At 40.3% G+C, this 14,563-nt stretch overlaps 17 non-coding genes across 17 annotated transcripts; all 17 read left to right on the plus strand.

The window, feature by feature from the left end:
- The first annotated feature begins 583 nt into the window (after positions 1-583).
- On the plus strand, positions 584-655 carry Trnaa-cgc (transfer RNA alanine (anticodon CGC)). The gene has a single exon. It is a non-coding gene; the product is annotated as a tRNA-Ala (tRNA).
- A 400-nt stretch (positions 656-1,055) lies between these two features.
- Positions 1,056-1,128, plus strand: Trnaa-cgc (transfer RNA alanine (anticodon CGC)). Its single transcript has one exon. It is a non-coding gene; the product is annotated as a tRNA-Ala (tRNA).
- An 84-nt stretch (positions 1,129-1,212) lies between these two features.
- On the plus strand, positions 1,213-1,284 carry Trnaa-cgc (transfer RNA alanine (anticodon CGC)). Its single transcript has one exon. It is a non-coding gene; the product is annotated as a tRNA-Ala (tRNA).
- An 84-nt stretch (positions 1,285-1,368) lies between these two features.
- On the plus strand, positions 1,369-1,440 carry Trnas-cga (transfer RNA serine (anticodon CGA)). Its single transcript has one exon. It is a non-coding gene; the product is annotated as a tRNA-Ser (tRNA).
- Positions 1,441-1,524: 84 nt separating this feature from the next.
- Trnaa-cgc (transfer RNA alanine (anticodon CGC)) lies at positions 1,525-1,596 on the plus strand. The gene has a single exon. It is a non-coding gene; the product is annotated as a tRNA-Ala (tRNA).
- An 84-nt stretch (positions 1,597-1,680) lies between these two features.
- Trnaa-cgc (transfer RNA alanine (anticodon CGC)) lies at positions 1,681-1,752 on the plus strand. Its single transcript has one exon. It is a non-coding gene; the product is annotated as a tRNA-Ala (tRNA).
- Positions 1,753-1,836: 84 nt separating this feature from the next.
- Positions 1,837-1,908, plus strand: Trnaa-cgc (transfer RNA alanine (anticodon CGC)). The gene has a single exon. It is a non-coding gene; the product is annotated as a tRNA-Ala (tRNA).
- Positions 1,909-1,992: 84 nt separating this feature from the next.
- Trnaa-cgc (transfer RNA alanine (anticodon CGC)) lies at positions 1,993-2,064 on the plus strand. The gene has a single exon. It is a non-coding gene; the product is annotated as a tRNA-Ala (tRNA).
- Positions 2,065-2,458: 394 nt separating this feature from the next.
- Positions 2,459-2,530, plus strand: Trnaa-cgc (transfer RNA alanine (anticodon CGC)). Its single transcript has one exon. It is a non-coding gene; the product is annotated as a tRNA-Ala (tRNA).
- A 240-nt stretch (positions 2,531-2,770) lies between these two features.
- On the plus strand, positions 2,771-2,842 carry Trnaa-cgc (transfer RNA alanine (anticodon CGC)). The gene has a single exon. It is a non-coding gene; the product is annotated as a tRNA-Ala (tRNA).
- Positions 2,843-2,926: 84 nt separating this feature from the next.
- On the plus strand, positions 2,927-2,998 carry Trnaa-cgc (transfer RNA alanine (anticodon CGC)). The gene has a single exon. It is a non-coding gene; the product is annotated as a tRNA-Ala (tRNA).
- An 84-nt stretch (positions 2,999-3,082) lies between these two features.
- Trnaa-cgc (transfer RNA alanine (anticodon CGC)) lies at positions 3,083-3,154 on the plus strand. Its single transcript has one exon. It is a non-coding gene; the product is annotated as a tRNA-Ala (tRNA).
- An 84-nt stretch (positions 3,155-3,238) lies between these two features.
- Positions 3,239-3,310, plus strand: Trnaa-cgc (transfer RNA alanine (anticodon CGC)). The gene has a single exon. It is a non-coding gene; the product is annotated as a tRNA-Ala (tRNA).
- A 702-nt stretch (positions 3,311-4,012) lies between these two features.
- On the plus strand, positions 4,013-4,084 carry Trnaa-cgc (transfer RNA alanine (anticodon CGC)). Its single transcript has one exon. It is a non-coding gene; the product is annotated as a tRNA-Ala (tRNA).
- Positions 4,085-4,480: 396 nt separating this feature from the next.
- Trnaa-cgc (transfer RNA alanine (anticodon CGC)) lies at positions 4,481-4,552 on the plus strand. The gene has a single exon. It is a non-coding gene; the product is annotated as a tRNA-Ala (tRNA).
- An 86-nt stretch (positions 4,553-4,638) lies between these two features.
- On the plus strand, positions 4,639-4,707 carry Trnaa-cgc (transfer RNA alanine (anticodon CGC)). The gene has a single exon. It is a non-coding gene; the product is annotated as a tRNA-Ala (tRNA).
- Positions 4,708-5,415: 708 nt separating this feature from the next.
- Trnaa-cgc (transfer RNA alanine (anticodon CGC)) lies at positions 5,416-5,487 on the plus strand. Its single transcript has one exon. It is a non-coding gene; the product is annotated as a tRNA-Ala (tRNA).
- Positions 5,488-14,563: the final 9,076 nt, after the last annotated feature.

A 14,563-nucleotide genomic window follows, 5' to 3' on the forward strand; every position in this document is an offset into this window, starting at 1 on the left:
TGAAAGGCCCGGGGTTCAAACCCCCGCGCCTCCATTGATTTTATTCATGTTACTGAATTTCAACTTATTATGATTTGTTGTTTATTCCTGCTTTTACTTTTTATCGTACCAAGTTGACAGGGTGTAGCTCAGTGGTAGAGTGTTCGCTCCGCATGTGAAAGGCTCGGGGTAAAATTCCCCGATCCTGCATTGATTTTATTCATGTTACTGAATTTAACTTATTATGATTTGTTGTTTCTTCCTGTTTTTCCTGTTTATCGTAGTGTATTGACGGGGGTGTAGCTCAGTGGTTGTGCGTTCGCTTAGCATGTGAAAGGCCCGGGGCTCAAATACCCGCTCCTCCATTAATTATATTTATGTTACATAATTTTATTTTATTATGATTTGTAGTTTATTCCTGTTTTTTCCTGTTTATCGTACTACGTTGACGGGGGTGTAGCTCAGTGCTAGAGCGTTCGCTCCTCATGTGAAAGGCCCGTGGTAAAATTCCGCGCTCCTGCATTGATTTTATTCATGTTACTGAATTTAAATTATTATGATTTGTTGTTTATTCTGTTTTTCATGTTTATCTCTGTACGTTGACGGGGGTGTAGCTCAGTGGTAGAGCGTTCGCTCCGCATGTGAAAGGCCCGGGGTTCAAATCCCCGCTCCTCCATTGATTTTATTCATGTTACTGAGTTTTAACTTATTATGATTTGTTGTTTATTCCTGTTTCTCCTGTTTATCGTGCCACGTTGACGGGGGTGTAGGTCAGTGATAGAGCGTTCGCTTCGCATGTGAAAGGCCCGGGGTTCAAATCCTCGCTCCTTCATTGGCTTTTTTTTCTGTTACTGAATTTTAGCTTTGCATTATGACTTGAGTGTTTCCTCATGCTTTTCTGTTTTTACTACCAAAAGGACGTCGGTGTAGCCCAGTGGCAGAGCGTTCGCTTCGCATTTGAAAGGCCCGGGGTTCAAATCCCCGCTCCTCCATTTATTTTATTCATGTTACAGAATTTCAACTTATTATGATTTGTTGTTTATTCCTGTTTTTCCTGTTTATCGTCCAATGTTGACGGGGGTGTAGCTCAGTGGTAGAGCGTTCGCTTCGCATGTGAAAGGCCCGGGGTTCAAAATCCAGGCTCCTCCATTGATTTTATTCATGTTACTGAATTTTAACTTATTATGATTTGTTGTTTATTCCTGTTTTTCCTGTTTATCGTACCACGTTGCCGGGGGTGTAGCTCAGTGGTAGAGCGTTCGCTTCGCATGTGAAAGGCCCGGGGTTCAAATCCCCGCTCCTCCATTGATTTTATTCATGTTACTGAGTTATAACTTATTATGATTTGTTGTTTATTCCTGTTTTTCCTGTTTATCGTACTACGTTGCCGGGGGTGTAGCTCAGTGGTAGAGCGTTCGGTTCGAATGTGAAATTCCCGGGGTTCAAATCCCCGCTCCTCCATTGATTTTATTTATGTTACTGAATTTTAACTTATTATGATTTGTTGTTTATTCCTGTTTTTCCTCTTTTTCGTACCACGTTACCGGGGGTGTAGCTCAGTGGTAGAGCGTTCGCTTCGCATGTGAAAGGCCCGGGGTTCAAATTCCCGCTCCTCCATTTATTTTATTCATGTTACTGAATTTTAACTTATTATGATTTGTTGTTTATTCGTGTTTTTCCTGTTTATCGTACCACGTTGCCGGGGGTGTAGATCAGTGGTAGAGCGTTCGCTTCGCATGTGTAAGGCCCGGGGTTCAAATCCCCGCTCCTCCATTGATTTTATTCATGTTACTGAATTTTAACTTATTATGATTTGTTGTTTATTCCTGTTTTTCCTTTTTATCGTACTGCGTTGCCGGGGGTGTAGCTCAGTGGTAGAGCGTTCGCTTCGCATGTAAAAGGCCCGGTGTTCAAATCCCCGCTCCTCCATTTATTTTATTCATGTTACTGAATTTTAACTTATTATGATTTGTTGTTTATTCCTGTTTTTCCTGTTTATCGTACCACGTTGCCGGGGGTGTAGCTCAGTGGTAGAGCGTTCGCTTCGCATGTGAAAGGCCCGGGGTTCAAATCCCCGCTCCTCCATTGATTTTATTCATGTTACTAAGTTATAACTTACTATGATTTGTTGTTTATTCCTGTTTTTTCTGTTTATCGTACCACGTTGCCGGGGGTGTAGCTCAGTGGTAGAGCGTTCGCTCCGCATGTGAAAGGCCCAGGGTAAAATTCCCCGATCCTGCATTGATTTTATTCATGTTACTGAATTTAACTTATTATTATTTATTGTTTATTACTGTTTTTATTGTTTATTGTATCACGTCGACAGGGTGCAGCTCAGTGGTAGAGCGTTCGCTTTGCACGTGAAAGGTCCGGATTTCAAATCCTCCCTCCTCCATTGATTTTATTCATGTTAGTGAATTTTAATTTATTATGATTTTTTGTTTATTCCTTTTTTTCATGTTTATTGTACCACGTTGCCTGGGGTGTAGCTCAGTGGTAGAGCGTTCGCTTCGCATGTGAAAGGCCCGGGGTTCAAATCCCCGCTCCCTCATTTATTTTATTCATGTTACTGAATTTTAACTCATTATGATTTGTTGTTTATTCCTGTTTTTCCTGTTTATCGTACCACGTTGCCTGGGGTGTAGCTCAGTGGTAGAGCTTTCGCTTCGCATGTGAAAGGCCCGGGGTTCAAATTCCCGCTCCTCCATTTATTTTATTCATGTTACTGAATTTTAACTTATTATGATTTGTTGTTTATTCCTGATTTTCCTGTTTATCGTACCACGTTGCCAGGGGTGTAGCTCAGTGGTAGAGCGTTCGCTTCGCATGTGAAAGGCCCGGGGTTCAAATCCCCGCTCCTCCATTGATTTTATTCATGTTACTGAATTTTAACTTATTATGATTTGTTGTTTATTCCGGTTTTTCCTGTTTATCGTACCACGTTGCCGGGGGTGTAGCTCAGTGGTAGAGCGTTCGCTTCGCATGTGAAAGGCCCGGGGTTCAAATCCCCGCTCCTCCATTGATTTTATTCATGTTACTGAATTTTAACTTATTATGATTTGTTTTTTATTCCTGTTTTTCCTTTTTATCGTACTGCGTTGCCGGGGGTGTAGCTCAGTGGTAGAGCGTTCGCTTCGCATGTAAAAGGCCCGGTGTTCAAATCCCCGCTCCTCCATTTATTTTATTCATGTTACTGAATTTTAACTTATTATGATTTGTTGTTTATTCCTGTTTTTCCTGTTTATCGTACCACGTTGCCGGGGGTGTAGCTCAGTGGTAGAGCGTTCGCTTCGCATGTGAAAGGCCCGGGGTTCAAATCCCCGCTCCTCCATTGATTTTATTCATGTTACTAAGTTATAACTTACTATGATTTGTTGTTTATTCCTGTTTTTTCTGTTTATCGTACCACGTTGCCGGGGGTGTAGCTCAGTGGTAGAGCGTTCGCTCCGCATGTGAAAGGCCCGGGGTAAAATTCCCCGATCCTGCATTGATTTTATTCACGTTACTGAATTTAACTTATTATTATTTATTGTTTATTACTGTTTTTATTGTTTATTGTATCACGTTGACAGGGTGCAGCTCAGTGGTAGAGCGTTCGCTTTGCACGTGAAAGGTCCGGATTTCAAATCCTCCCTCCTCCATTGATTTTATTCATGTTAGTGAATTTTAATTGATTATGATTTTTTGTTTATTCCTTTTTTTCATGTTTATTGTACCACGTTGACGGGGGTGTAGGTCAGTGGTAGAGCGTTCGCTTCGCATGTCAAAGGACAGGGGTACAAATCCCAGATTATGCATTGATTTTATACATGTTACTGAATTTTAACTTATTGTGATTTGTTGTTTATTCCTGTTTTTCTTTTTTATCGCACCACGTTGAGGGGGGTGTAGCTCAGTGGTAGAGCTTTCGCCTCGCGTGTGAATGGCCCGTTGAACAAATCCCCGATCCTGCATTGATTTTATTCATGTTACTGAATTTTACTTATGATTTGTTGTTTATTCCTTTTTTTCCTGTTTATCGTACTACGTTGACGGGGGTGTAGCTCAGTGGTAGAGCGTTTGCTTCGCATGTGAAAGGCCCGGGGTTCAAATCCCCGCTCCTCCATTTATTTTATTCATGTTACTGAATTTTAACTTATTATGATTTGTTGTTTATTCCTGTTTTTCCTGTTTATCGTACCACGTTTCCGGGGGTGCAGCTCAGTGGTAGAGCGTGCTCTTCGCGTGTGAAAGGCCTGGGGTTCAAATCCCCGCTCCTCCATTTATTTTATTCATGTTACTGAATTTTAACTTATTATGATTTGTTGTTTATTCCTGTTTTTCCTGTTTATCGTACCACGTTTCCGGGTGTGCAGCTCAGTGGTAGAGCGTTCTCTCCGCATGTGAAAGGCCCGGGGTTCAAATCCCCGCTCCTCCATTGATTTTATTCATGTTACTGAGTTATAACTTATTATGATTTGTTGTTTATTCCTGTTTTTCCTGTTTATCGTACCACGTTGCCGGGGGTGTAGCTCAGTGGTAAAGCGTTCGCTTCGCATGTGAAAGGCCCGGGGTTCAAATCCCCGCTCCTCCATTGATTTTATTCATGTTACTGAGTTATAACTTATTATGATTTGTTGTTTATTCCTGTTTTTCCTGTTTATTGTATCACGTTGACAGGGTGTAGCTCAGTGGTAGAGCGTTCGCTTCGCATGTGAAAGGCACGGGGTTCAAATCCCCGCTAATCCATTGATTTTATTCATGTTACTGAGTTATAACTTATTATGATTTGTTGTTTATTCCTGTTTTTCCTGTTTATCGTACCACGATGCCTGGGGTCTAGCTCAGTGGTTGAGCGTTCGCTTCGCATGTGAAAGGCCCGGGGTTCAAATCCCCGCTCCTCCATTTATTTTATTCATGTTACTGAATTTTAACTTATTATGATTTGTTGTTTATTCCTGTTTTTCCTGTTTATCGTACCACGTTGCTTGGGGTGTAGCTCAGTGGTAGAGCTTTCGCTTCGCATGTGAAAGGCCCGGGGTTCAAATTCCCGCTCCTCCATTGATTTTATTCATGTTACTGAATTTTAACTTATTATGATTTGTTGTTTATTCCTGTTTTTCCTGTTTATCGTACCACGTTGCCTGGGGTGTAGCTCAGTGGTAGAGCGTTCGCTTCGCATGTGAAAGGCCCGGGGTTCAAATCCCCGCTCCTCCATTTATTTTATTCATGTTACTGAATTTTAACTCATTATGATTTGTTGTTTATTCCTGTTTTTCCTGTTTATCGTACCACGTTGCCTGGGGTGTAGCTCAGTGGTAGAGCTTTCGCTTCGCATGTGAAAGGCCCGGGGTTCAAATTCCCGCTCCTCCATTTATTTTATTCATGTTACTGAATTTTAACTTATTATGATTTGTTGTTTATTCCTGATTTTCCTGTTTATCGTACCACGTTGCCGGGGGTGTAGCTCAGTGGTAGAGCGTTCGCTTCGCATGTGAAAGGCCCGGGGTTCAAATCCCCGCTCCTCCATTGATTTTATTCATGTTAGTGAATTTTAATTTATTATGATTTGTTGTTTATTCCTGTTTTTCCTGTTTATCGTACCACGTTGGCGGGGGTGTAGCTCAGTGGTAGAGCGTTCTCTACGCATTAGAAAGGCCCGGGGTAAAATTCCCCGATCCTGCATTGATTTTATTCATATTACTGAATTTAACTTATTATTATTTATTGTTTATTACTGTTTTCCTGTTTATTGTATCACGTTGACAGGGTGCAGCTCTGTGGTAGAGCGTTCGCTTTGCACTTGAAAGGCCCGGATTTCAAATCCTCGCTCCTCCATTGATTTTATTCATGATAGTGAATTTTAACTTATTATGATTTGTTGTTTATTCCGGTTTTTCCTGTTTATCGTACCACGTTGGCGGGGGTGTAGCTCTGTGGTAGAGCGTTCTCTCCGCATGTGAAAGGCCCGGGGTAAAATTCCCCGATCCTGCATTGATTTTATTCATATTACTGAATTTAACTTATTATTATTTATTGTTTATTACTGTTTTCCTGTTTATTGTATCACGTTGACAGGGTGCAGCTCTGTGGTAGAGCGTTCGCTTTGCACTTGAAAGGCCCGGATTTCAAATCCTCGCTCCTCCATTGATTTTATTCATGATAGTGAATTTTAATTTATTATGATTTGTTGTTTATTCCTGTTTTTCATGTTTATCGCACCACCTTGAGGGGGGTGGAGCTCTGTGGTAGAGCGTTCTCTCCGCATGTGATAGGCCCGGGGTAAAATTCCCCGATCCTGCATTGATTTTATTCATGTTGCTGAATTTAACTTATTATTATTTATTGTTTATTACTGTTTTCCTGTTTATTGTATCACGTTGACAGGGTGCAGCTCTGTGGTAGAGCGTTCGCTTTGCACTTGAAAGGCCCGGATTTCAAATCCTCGCTCCTCCATTGATTTTATTCATGATAGTGAATTTTAATTTATTATGATTTGTTGTTTATTCCTGTTTTTCATGTTTATCGCACCACCTTGAGGGGGATGTAGCTCAGTGGTAGAGCGTTCTCTCCGCATGTGAAAGGCCCGGGGTAAAATTCCCCGATCCTGCATTGATTTTATTCATATTACTGAATTTAACTTATTATTATTTATTGTTTATTACTGTTTTCCTGTTTATTATATCACGTTGACAGGGTGCAGCTCTGTGGTAGAGCGTTCGTTTTGCACTTGAAAGGCCCGGATTTCAAATCCTCGCTCCTCCATTGATTTTATTCATGTTACTGAATTTTAACTTATTATGATTTGTTGTTTATTCCGGTTTTTCATGTTTATCGCACCACCTTGGGGGGGGTGTAGCTCTGTGGTAGAGCGTTCTCTCCGCATGTGAAAGGCCCGGTGTAAAATTCCCCGATCCTGCATTGATTTTATTCATATTACTGAATTTAACTTATTATTATTTATTGTTTATTACTGTTTTCCTGTTTATTGTATCACGTTGACAGGGTGCAGCTCTGTGGTAGAGCGTTCGCTTTGCACTTGAAAGGCCCGGATTTCAAATCCTCGCTCCTCCATTGATTTTATTCATGTTACTGAATTTTAACTTATTATGATTTGTTGTTTATTCCGGTTTTTCATGTTTATCGCACCACCTTGAGGGGGGTGTAGCTCAGTGGTAGAGCGTTCTCTCCGCATGTGAAAGGCCCGGGGTAAAATTCCCCGATTCTGCATTGATTTTATTCATATTACTGAATTTAACTTATTATTATTTATTGTTTATTACTGTTTTCCTGTTTATTGTATCACGTTGACAGGGTGCAGCTCTGTGGTAGAGCGTTCGCTTTGCACTTGAAAGGCCCGGATTTCAAATCCTCGCTCCTCCATTGATTTTATTCATGATAGTGAATTTTAATTTATTATGATTTGTTGTTTATTCCTGTTTTTCATGTTTATCGCACCACCTTGAGGGGGGTGTAGCTCAGTGGTAGAGCGTTCTCTCCGCATGTGAAAGGCCCGGGGTAAAATTCCCCGATCCTGCATTGATTTTATTCATGTTGCTGAATTTAACTTATTATTATTTATTGTTTATTACTGTTTTCCTGTTTATTGTATCACGTTGACAGGGTGCAGCTCTGTGGTAGAGCGTTCGCTTTGCACTTGAAAGGCCCGGATTTCAAATCCTCGCTCCTCCATTGATTTTATTCATGATAGTGAATTTTAATTTATTATGATTTGTTGTTTATTCCTGTTTTTCATGTTTATCGCACCACCTTGAGGGGGGTGTAGCTCAGTGGTAGAGCGTTCTCTCCGCATGTGAAAGGCCCGGGGTAAAATTCCCCGATCCTGCATTGATTTTATTCATATTACTGAATTTAACTTATTATTATTTATTGTTTATTACTGTTTTCCTGTTTATTGTATCACGTTGACAGGGTGCAGCTCTGTGGTAGAGCGTTCGCTTTGCACTTGAAAGGCCCGGATTTCAAATCCTCGCTCCTCCATTGATTTTATTCATGTTACTGAATTTTAACTTATTATGATTTGTTGTTTATTCCGGTTTTTCCTGTTTATCGTACCACGTTGGCGGGGGTGTAGCTCAGTGGTAGAGCGTTCTCTCCGCATGTGATAGGCCCGGGGTAAAATTCCCCGATCCTGCATTGATTTTATTCATATTACTGAATTTAACTTATTATTATTTATTGTTTATTACTGTTTTCCTGTTTATTGTATCACGTTGACAGGGTGCAGCTCTGTGGTAGAGCGTTCGCTTTGCACTTGAAAGGCCCGGATTTCAAATCCTCGCTCCTCCATTGATTTTATTCATGATAGTGAATTTTAATTTATTATGATTTGTTGTTTATTCCTGTTTTTCATGTTTATCGCACCACCTTGAGGGGGGTGTAGCTCAGTGGTAGAGCGTTCTCTCCGCATGTGAAAGGCCCGGGGTAAAATTCCCCGATCCTGCATTGATTTTATTCATATTACTGAATTTAACTTATTATTATTTATTGTTTATTACTGTTTTCCTGTTTATTGTATCACGTTGACAGGGTGCAGCTCTGTGGTAGAGCGTTCGCTTTGCACTTGAAAGGCCCGGATTTCAAATCCTCGCTCCTCCATTAAATTTTATTCATGTTACTGAATTTTAACTTATTATGATTTGTTGTTTATTCCGGATTTCCTGTTTATCGTACCACGTTGGCGGGGGTGTAGCTCAGTGGTAGAGCGTTCTCTCCGCATGTGATAGGCCCGGGGTAAAATTCCCCGATCCTGCATTGATTTTATTCATATTACTGAATTTAACTTATTATTATTTATTGTTTATTACTGTTTTCCTGTTTATTGTATCACGTTGACAGGGTGCAGCTCTGTGGTAGAGCGTTCGCTTTGCACTTGAAAGGCCCGGATTTCAAATCCTCGCTCCTCCATTGATTTTATTCATGATAGTGAATTTTAATTTATTATGATTTGTTGTTTATTCCTGTTTTTCATGTTTATCGCACCACCTTGAGGGGGGTGTAGCTCAGTGGTAGAGCGTTCTCTCCGCATGTGATAGGCCCGGGGTAAAATTCCCCGATCCTGCATTGATTTTATTCATATTACTGAATTTAACTTATTATTATTTATTGTTTATTACTGTTTTCCTGTTTATTGTATCACGTTGACAGGGTGCAGCTCTGTGGTAGAGCGTTCGCTTTGCACTTGAAAGGCCCGGATTTCAAATCCTCGCTCCTCCATTGATTTTATTCATGATAGTGAATTTTAATTTATTATGATTTGTTGTTTATTCCGGTTTTTCATGTTTATCGCACCACCTTGAGGGGGGTGTAGCTCAGTGGTAGAGCGTTCTCTCCGCATGTGAAAGGCCCGGGGTAAAATTCCCCGATCCTGCATTGATTTTATTCATATTACTGAATTTAACTTATTATTATTTATTGTTTATTACTGTCTTCCTGTTTATTGTATCACGTTGACAGGGTGCAGCTCTGTGGTAGAGCGTTCGCTTTGCACTTGAAAGGCCCGGATTTCAAATCCTCGCTCCTCCATTGATTTTATTCATGTTACTGAATTTTAACTTATTATGATTTGTTGTTTATTCCGGTTTTTCCTGTTTATCGTACCACGTTGGCGGGGGTGTAGCTCAGTGGTAGAGCGTTCTCTCCGCATGTGATAGGCCCGGGGTAAAATTCCCCGATCCTGCATTGATTTTATTCATATTACTGAATTTAACTTATTATTATTTATTGTTTATTACTGTTTTCCTGTTTATTGTATCACGTTGACAGGGTGCAGCTCTGTGGTAGAGCGTTCGCTTTGCACTTGAAAGGCCCGGATTTCAAATCCTCGCTCCTCCATTGATTTTATTCATGATAGTGAATTTTAATTTATTATGATTTGTTGTTTATTCCTGTTTTTCATGTTTATCGCACCACCTTGAGGGGGGTGTAGCTCAGTGGTAGAGCGTTCTCTCCGCATGTGATAGGCCCGGGGTAAAATTCCCCGATCCTGCATTGATTTTATTCATATTACTGAATTTAACTTATTATTATTTATTGTTTATTACTGTTTTCCTGTTTATTGTATCACGTTGACAGGGTGCAGCTCTGTGGTAGAGCGTTCGCTTTGCACTTGAAAGGCCCGGATTTCAAATCCTCGCTCCTCCATTGATTTTATTCATGATAGTGAATTTTAATTTATTATGATTTGTTGTTTATTCCGGTTTTTCATGTTTATCGCACCACCTTGAGGGGGGTGTAGCTCAGTGGTAGAGCGTTCTCTCCGCATGTGAAAGGCCCGGGGTAAAATTCCCCGATCCTGCATTGATTTTATTCATATTACTGAATTTAACTTATTATTATTTATTGTTTATTACTGTTTTCCTGTTTATTGTATCACGTTGACAGGGTGCAGCTCTGTGGTAGAGCGTTCGCTTTGCACTTGAAAGGCCCGGATTTCAAATCCTCGCTCCTCCATTGATTTTATTCATGTTACTGAATTTTAACTTATTATGATTTGTTGTTTATTCCGGTTTTTCCTGTTTATCGTACCACGTTGGCGGGGGTGTAGCTCAGTGGTAGAGCGTTCTCTCCGCATGTGATAGGCCCGGGGTAAAATTCCCCGATCCTGCATTGATTTTATTCATATTACTGAATTTAACTTATTATTATTTATTGTTTATTACTGTTTTCCTGTTTATTGTATCACGTTGACAGGGTGCAGCTCTGTGGTAGAGCGTTCGCTTTGCACTTGAAAGGCCCGGATTTCAAATCCTCGCTCCTCCATTGATTTTATTCATGATAGTGAATTTTAATTTATTATGATTTGTTGTTTATTCCTGTTTTTCATGTTTATCGCACCACCTTGAGGGGGGTGTAGCTCAGTGGTAGAGCGTTCTCTCCGCATGTGAAAGGCCCGGGGTAAAATTCCCCGATCCTGCATTGATTTTATTCATGTTGCTGAATTTAACTTATTATTATTTATTGTTTATTACTGTTTTCCTGTTTATTGTATCACGTTGACAGGGTGCAGCTCTGTGGTAGAGCGTTCGCTTTGCACTTGAAAGGCCCGGATTTCAAATCCTCGCTCCTCCATTGATTTTATTCATGATAGTGAATTTTAATTTATTATGATTTGTTGTTTATTACTGTTTTTCATGTTTATCGCACCACCTTGAGGGGGGTGTAGCTCAGTGGTAGAGCGTTCTCTCCGCATGTGAAAGGCCCGGGGTAAAATTCCCCGATCCTGCATTGATTTTATTCATATTACTGAATTTAACTTATTATTATTTATTGTTTATTACTGTTTTCCTGTTTATTGTATCACGTTGACAGGGTGCAGCTCTGTGGTAGAGCGTTCGCTTTGCACTTGAAAGGCCCGGATTTCAAATCCCCGCTCCTCCATTGATTTTATTCATGTTACTGAATTTTAACTTATTATGATTTGTTGTTTATTCCTGTTTTTCATGTTTATCGCACCACCTTGAGGGGGGTGTAGCTCAGTGGTAGAGCGTTCTCTCCGCATGTGATAGGCCCGGGGTAAAATTCCCCGATCCTGCATTGATTTTATTCATATTACTGAATTTAACTTATTATTATTTATTGTTTATTACTGTTTTCCTGTTTATTGTATCACGTTGACAGGGTGCAGCTCTGTGGTAGAGCGTTCGCTTTGCACTTGAAAGGCCCGGATTTCAAATCCTCGCTCCTCCATTGATTTTATTCATGATAGTGAATTTTAATTCATTATGATTTGTTGTTTATTCCGGTTTTTCATGTTTATCGCACCACCTTGAGGGGGGTGTAGCTCAGTGGTAGAGCGTTCTCTCCGCATGTGAAAGGCCCGGGGTAAAATTCCCCGATCCTGCATTGATTTTATTCATATTGCAGAATTTAACTAATTATTATTTATTGTCTATTACTGTTTTCCTGTTTATTGTATCACGTTGACAGGGTGCAGCTCTGTGGTAGAGCGTTCGCTTTGCACTTGAAAGGCCCGGATTTCAAATCCTCGCTCCTCCATTGATTTTATTCATGTTACTGAATTTTAACTTATTATGATTTGTTGTTTATTCCGGTTTTTCCTGTTTATCGTACCATGTTGGCGGGGGGGTAGCTCAGTGGTAGAGCGTTCTCTCCGCATGTGATAGGCCCGGGGTAAAATTCCCCGATCCTGCATTGATTTTATTCATATTACTGAATTTAACTTATTATTATTTATTGTTTATTACTGTTTTCCTGTTTATTGTATCACGTTGACAGGGTGCAGCTCTGTGGTAGAGCGTTCGCTTTGCACTTGAAAGGCCCGGATTTCAAATCCTCGCTCCTCCATTGATTTTATTCATGATAGTGAATTTTAACTTATTATGATTTGTTGTTTATTCCGGTTTTTCATGTTTATCGCACCACCTTGAGGGGGGTGTAGCTCAGTGGTAAAGCGTTCTCTCCGCATGTGAAAGGCCCGGGGTAAAATTCCCCGATCCTGCATTGATTTTATTCATATTACTGAATTTAACTTATTATTATTTATTGTTTATTACTGTTTTCCTGTTTATTGTATCACGTTGACAGGGTGCAGCTCTGTGGTAGAGCGTTCGCTTTGCACTTGAAAGGCCCGGATTTCAAATCCTCGCTCCTCCATTGATTTTATTCATGTTACTGAATTTTAACTTATTATGATTTGTTGTTTATTCCGGTTTTTCCTGTTTATCGTACCACGTTGGCGGGGGTGTAGCTCAGTGGTAGAGCGTTCTCTCCGCATGTGATAGGCCCGGGGTAAAATTCCCCGATCCTGCATTGATTTTATTCATATTACTGAATTTAACTTATTATGATTTGCTGTTTATTCCTGTTTTACCTGTTTATCGTCCAATGTTGACGGGGGTGTAGCTCAGTGGTAGAGCGTTCGCTTTGCACTTGAAAGGCCCGGATTTCAAATCCTCGCTCATCCATTGATTTTATTCATGTTACTGAATTTTAACTTATTATGATTTGTTGTTTATTCCGGTTTTTCCTGTTTATCGTACCATGTTGGCTTGGGTGTAGCTCAGTGGTAGAGCGTTCTCTCCGCATGTGATAGGCCCGGGGTAAAATTCCCCGATCCTGCATTGATTTTATTCATATTACTGAATTTAACTTATTATTATTTATTGTTTATTACTGTTTTCCTGTTTATTGTATCACGTTGACAGGGTGCAGCTCTGTGGTAGAGCGTTCGCTTTGCACTTGAAAGGCCCGGATTTCAAATCCTCGCTCCTCCATTGATTTTATTCATGATAGTGAATTTTAATTTATTATGATTTGTTGTTTATTCCGGTTTTTCATGTTTATCGCACCACCTTGAGGGGGGTGTAGCTCAGTGGTAGAGCGTTCTCTCCGCATGTGAAAGGCCCGGGGTAAAATTCCCCGATCCTGCATTGATTTTATTCATGTTGCTGAATTTAACTTATTATTATTTATTGTTTATTACTGTTTTCCTGTTTATTGTATCACGTTGACAGGGTGCAGCTCTGTGGTAGAGCGTTCGCTTTGCACTTGAAAGGCCCGGATTTCAAATCCTCGCTCCTCCATTGATTTTATTCATGATAGTGAATTTTAACTTATTATGATTTGTTGTTTATTCCGGTTTTTCATGTTTATCGCACCACCTTGAGGGGGGTGTAGCTCAGTGGTAGAGCGTTCTCTCCGCATGTGAAAGGCCCGGGGTAAAATTCCCCGATCCTGCATTGATTTTATTCATATTACTGAATTTAACTTATTATTATTTATTGTTTATTACTGTTTTCCTGTTTATTGTATCACGTTGACAGGGTGCAGCTCTGTGGTAGAGCGTTCGCTTTGCACTTGAAAGGCCCGGATTTCAAATCCTCGCTCCTCCATTGATTTTATTCATGTTACTGAATTTTAACTTATTATGATTTGTTGTTTATTCCGGTTTTTCCTGTTTATCGTACCACGTTGGCGGGGGTGTAGCTCAGTGGTAGAGCGTTCTCTCCGCATGTGATAGGCCCGGGGTAAAATTCCCCGATCCTGCATTGATTTTATTCATATTACTGAATTTAACTTATTATTATTTATTGTTTATTACTGTTTTCCTGTTTATTGTATCACGTTGACAGGGTGCAGCTCTGTGGTAGAGCGTTCGCTTTGCACTTGAAAGGCCCGGATTTCAAATCCTCGCTCCTCCATTGATTTTATTCATGATAGTGAATTTTAATTTATTATGATTTGTTGTTTATTCCGTTTTTTCATGTTTATCGCACCACCTTGAGGGGGGTGTAGCTCAGTGGTAGAGCGTTCTCTCCGCATGTGAAAGGCCCGGGGTAAAATTCCCCGATCCTGCATTGATTTTATTCATGTTGCTGAATTTAACTTATTATTATTTATTGTTTATTACTGTTTTCCTGTTTATTGTATCACGTTGACAGGGTGCAGCTCTGTGGTAGAGCGTTCGCTTTGCACTTGAAAGGCCCGGATTTCAAATCCTCGCTCCTCCATTGATTTTATTCATGTTACTGAATTTTAACTTATTATGATTTGTTGTTTATTCCGGTTTTTCCTGTTTATCGTACCACGTTGGCGGGGGTGTAGCTCAGTGGTAGAGCGTTCT

Source organism: Argiope bruennichi, chromosome 7, assembly GCF_947563725.1.
Source record: "Argiope bruennichi chromosome 7, qqArgBrue1.1, whole genome shotgun sequence".
NCBI lineage: Eukaryota > Metazoa > Arthropoda > Arachnida > Araneae > Araneidae > Argiope > Argiope bruennichi.